Raw genomic sequence first — 4,602 nt, 5'->3', positions numbered from 1 at the left:
ACCATGGAGGTAAGTATGCCCATGCAACATTATGCCTTCCCATCCATAACATCTGAACCAGCAAAATGATCATGTTTGACAATGGTGGATGTACCCTCATATGGTAAGAGGTGGGAACACATAATGCACCTAGAAATATCGTTGAACATGATCATTTTGGTGGTCCAGGTATTATGGTGTGAGGAACCATAATGTTGCATGGGTGATGTCCATATCATTGAACACGGTAGACTCATTGGTCAATGTTACTGTGACACTGTACTTCTTCCTCATGTGCATCTTCACAACAACTAACTTTTTTCCTTCTTTCAGCATTGTTTGAATTCTTCAGAACAAAATTTTGTATTCTTTGTAATAAATATAATTCAAACCACTTGCTTGCATAATCATCAATTCCAGGAGATGTAAGCTTTTATTTGGCAATGGCCTTGCCACAGTGGGTACACCAGTTCCCGTGAGATCACCGAAGTTAAGTGCTGCCGGGCATGGTCGGCACTTGGATGGGTGACCATCCAGGCCGCCATGTGCTGTTGCCATTTTTCGGGGTGCACTCAGCTTTGTGGTGCCAATTGAGGAGCTACTCGACCGAATAGTAGCGGCTTTGTTCAAGAATACCATCATAACGACCGGGAGAGCGGTGTGCTGACCCCATGCCCCTCCTATCCGCATCTTCCACTAAGGATGACATGGCAGTCGGATGGTCCCAGTAGGCCACTTGTGGCCTGAAGAGGGAATGCTTTAAGCTTTTATTTAACATGCACAAATGGTGTTCATAGTTGATAAACTTTTCTGCAGTTAAAACTTTGTTACATTACATAAACTGTTTCTGGCTGAGTGTGGCATTACTGATGAGTACATTACTTTCTAAAATATGTTGGAAAAGATGCCTGTGAGGGAAATTGGCAATATTTAAGTCTTTAATGCAATGCAATGTTTCACATAAAGTGATTTAAAAAGGGCATATTTTAATCTGACTAACAAAATTCTCTTTGTTGGTGGTGCAATACATTCATCACTAAGGATGGAATTCTATTTGAAATTACACCTACAACGTATGATCTTTAGTTTTTGAGAACTTTTATAATTCTTTTAATGTCAATGAAGAATGTTAGTGCTAATTCTAAGTGCTTAAGTTTTATGGAAAAACATTTTTGATACAGTCTATTGTTTCTGCAACTGTTTAATACCAGATTCGTTGGCACATTTAGAAAGTCGTGATTATAAATACTTCCAAATTGTGAATTACGGGGGTGGTTGGAAAGTTATCAGAATGGAATAGAAAAAAAAGTTCTTACATCACTGGAACTTTTTTTTATTTTTCAATGTAGTCTCCTTTTAGATTAATGAACCTGGTCCATTGATGTTCCAATGCCTTGATCCCATTTTGAAAATGAGTTTTCTCCAAGCCTGCAAAACAGTTATCAACTCTGGCTATCAATTCTTTGCTTGAAGTGAATCTTCATACACCATGAAAAACTTTCAGTTTTGGGAAGAGATGGAAGTCTGGCAGAGCCGTATCAGGTGAATAAGGCAGGTGTGGCAACTATTCATACCTTAGTTCTTGTAATTTTGCTGTGGCAATGGCACATGTGTGGGCGCACATTGTCTTGATGGAAGATGACTTTCTTCCTTGCTAAACCTGGCCTTTTTTCAGATATCTTTTGTTGCAATTTGTACAGGAGGTTATATAGTATTCTCCAATAATTGTTTGCCCAGTGAGGAGATAATCTACAAACAGAATCCCATTTGCATCCTGGAACACTGATGCCATGACCTTTCCCACTGAAGGAATTGTCTTTGCTTTCTTTGGTGGCTGAGAATCAGCATGTTTTCACTGCTTTGATTGTTGTTTTGTTTCTGGGGCATAGTAGTGCAACAAAGTTTCATCTGTGGTCACAATCCGGCACAAAAAATCTTGTTCGTTTCTCCTAAAACGGGCCAAACATTGTTCTGATATGTCCATTCTCATGTGTTTTTGATCCAGCGTCAAGAGTTGTGGCACCCATGTTTTTCATTTCTAATTCTTCAGTTAAAATGTGATATACCCTTTCAGATGACATCTGGCAAGCATGAGCAATTTCACACACTTTCGGTGGTCCTCCATGAGCATTTTGTGCACTTTTGCAATGATTTCTGGAGTAGTGACATATCTTGGCCAACCCCTGCGCAGATCATCATCTAATCTCTCCCGTCCAAACTTAAATTCATTTGTCCACTTGGCAACAGTTGAATATGAAGGAGCAGAGTCCCCCAGCGTATTCTGAAAATTGGCATGAACTGAATAGCCTTTGTTTTCATACCTTTCTTTATGAAGTACTTAATCACTGCTTGAATCTTGATTTTTTTCCACCTTCATACATCACTACGCAGGAACAACAGAGCCACATCACCATCACAGCTCTCTTCCAAGAGCATTGACTTGGCATGTGTTTATAGGCAACAGTCCAATAAATATCATGTGAACAACTTGTTGTGCTAGTGCTGACCTCTCATGGTGATTCCGAGAACTTTTCAAACCACCTTCGTATTAGTGACAATATAATTGTTCCACTGGCCATAGTTTTAATTTTGTTATTACCCAAATTATTTTATATTGTAACTTTCACATTTATGAGTCTTTTATTAAGTTTCTCCCAGATAATACAGTACTTTTAGTAGCATGCTAGTTATACAACACTTTATCTTTTCTGACCTTTGTGTAAAATTCTCTTTTCCTTAAATCTGATATTTCATTGTATTTGGTTATTGGTGGCTGTCTTTTTTTTAATGCTCTGTTAGGAAAGGTTTTTAGGAAAGCTACTTATATATGTTAAAAAAAATAGTAAATTTCAAATTAGCATCTTTTTCCACACACACCTCTTTCACAATTTTTGGTAAGCCTCCGCCTGAGCTCCAATATCTCTAATTTTACTTTCATTGTCTTTTCATGAGATATGTGTAGGAGGAAGCAGTATATTGGTCATTCTTCTAGAAATGTACACTGATGGAAATTTAACATTAAACCTCACAATGGTGTGGAGTGCCTTTCTTGAAATGGCTGCCTCTGGAGCTGGCTGGGCACCTCCATGTCAGCTTTGTGCTTACTAAATTCACCACTCTTCTTTGGGTCTCCTCCATTTCCTCTATCAATGCTATCTGGTAAAGGTCCCAGACAGCTGAGCAGTATTCAAGTACTTGTTATGTGAGGGTTTTGTAAGGTACCTTCTTTGTGGATGGACTATGCTTCCTGAGGATTCTTCGAACGAATATCTGTCAGCCATATGCTTTACCTGCAATGAGTTTAATATGGTTGTTCCACAATAAAACACTCCGTATCCATATTATTATGTATTTTGTGGATGTGAATGCTTCCAGTTATTGTTCTGTGATTGTGCAGTCATGCAGTAATAGGTCTTTCTGCCTTTTTATAGGCAATATGTCACTTTTGTTTATGTTGAGCTTCAACTGTCAATCCTGGCAGCAAGCATCCTCTGCAGGTCTTCCTGCATTTCACTACAATTTTCTAGTGTTACAGTTTCTCTGTATATAATAACATCATCCACAAAAAGCCTTATGAAACTTCTGCTATTATCCACTAGGTCATTTATGTACTGTATATTGTGAAAGTTAATGGTTTCTAACATTCCATGGGGTATGCCCATTATTATTTTTCATGCAAAGACTTCTCTCCTCTGAAAATGACATGCTGTGTTCTGTTTGCTATAAATTCTTCAGCCCAGTCATAAAGCTGGTTTGATATCCTGTATGCTAACATTTTTCATTTTTGTCAGTAGGCGCTGTTCAACTGTATTGAACATCTTTCAGAACTCGAGAACACAGTATCAAGCCAGATGCCAGTGTCCACTGCTTTCTGGGTCTCATGGATGAAGAGAAATTGCTGGGTTTCACATGACTGTTGTTTTCAGAACCCATGTTGATTCCTATGGAGGAGAATTTTGGTTTCCACAAATACCATAATATGCAAGCGTAAAACATGTTCCAAAATTCTACAATAGATTGACATCAGAGTTATAGGCCTATAGATTTGAGAGTTTGTTTGATGACCCTTCTTGAAAATGGGAATGATTTAAAGGAAGATTTACAGTGTGAGGTCATCCACATGAGTGCTGAAAGGAATCCATTTACATGATAAATCAGTCAAACATAAAGACCTTAAATTCAGTTAAGTGCATAGGAATTACAATTATAAACAACAATGGAAAGAACACACAGAAAATGTTGTGTGGAAGGCAAACCAAAGACTGTGTATCATCGGCAGAATGCTTAGAAAATATAACAGATGTACTAAATAGACTGCCTACACTAACCTTGTCCGTTCTCTTGTAGAGTTCTGCTGTGGGATATTTACCAGACGGGATTAATGGAGTACATCAAGAAAGTTCAAAGAAGAGCAGCACATTTTGTATTATCCCAAAATAGGGGAGAGACAGTCACAGACATGATACAGGATTTGGGATGGACATCATTAAAACAAAGGTGTTTTTTGCACTGGAATCTTCTCACAAAATTTTGATCACCAACTTTCTCCTTTAAATGCAAAAATATTTTATTGATGCCAACCTGCATAGGAAGAAATTATCATCGTAATAAAATAACAGAAAT

At 38.0% G+C, this 4,602-nt stretch overlaps 1 pseudogene; it reads left to right on the top strand.

Moving 5' to 3' along the window:
• The first annotated feature begins 418 nt into the window (after positions 1 to 418).
• Positions 419 to 536, top strand: LOC126459202 (5S ribosomal RNA; annotated as a pseudogene).
• The last annotated feature ends 4,066 nt before the right edge of the window (positions 537 to 4,602 follow it).

The sequence above is a fragment of the Schistocerca serialis genome, chromosome 2 (genome assembly GCF_023864345.2).
Source record: "Schistocerca serialis cubense isolate TAMUIC-IGC-003099 chromosome 2, iqSchSeri2.2, whole genome shotgun sequence".
NCBI lineage: Eukaryota > Metazoa > Arthropoda > Insecta > Orthoptera > Acrididae > Schistocerca > Schistocerca serialis.
The sequence above is the reverse complement of the archived record's forward strand: the minus strand, read 5'-3'. Positions and strand labels throughout refer to the sequence as shown.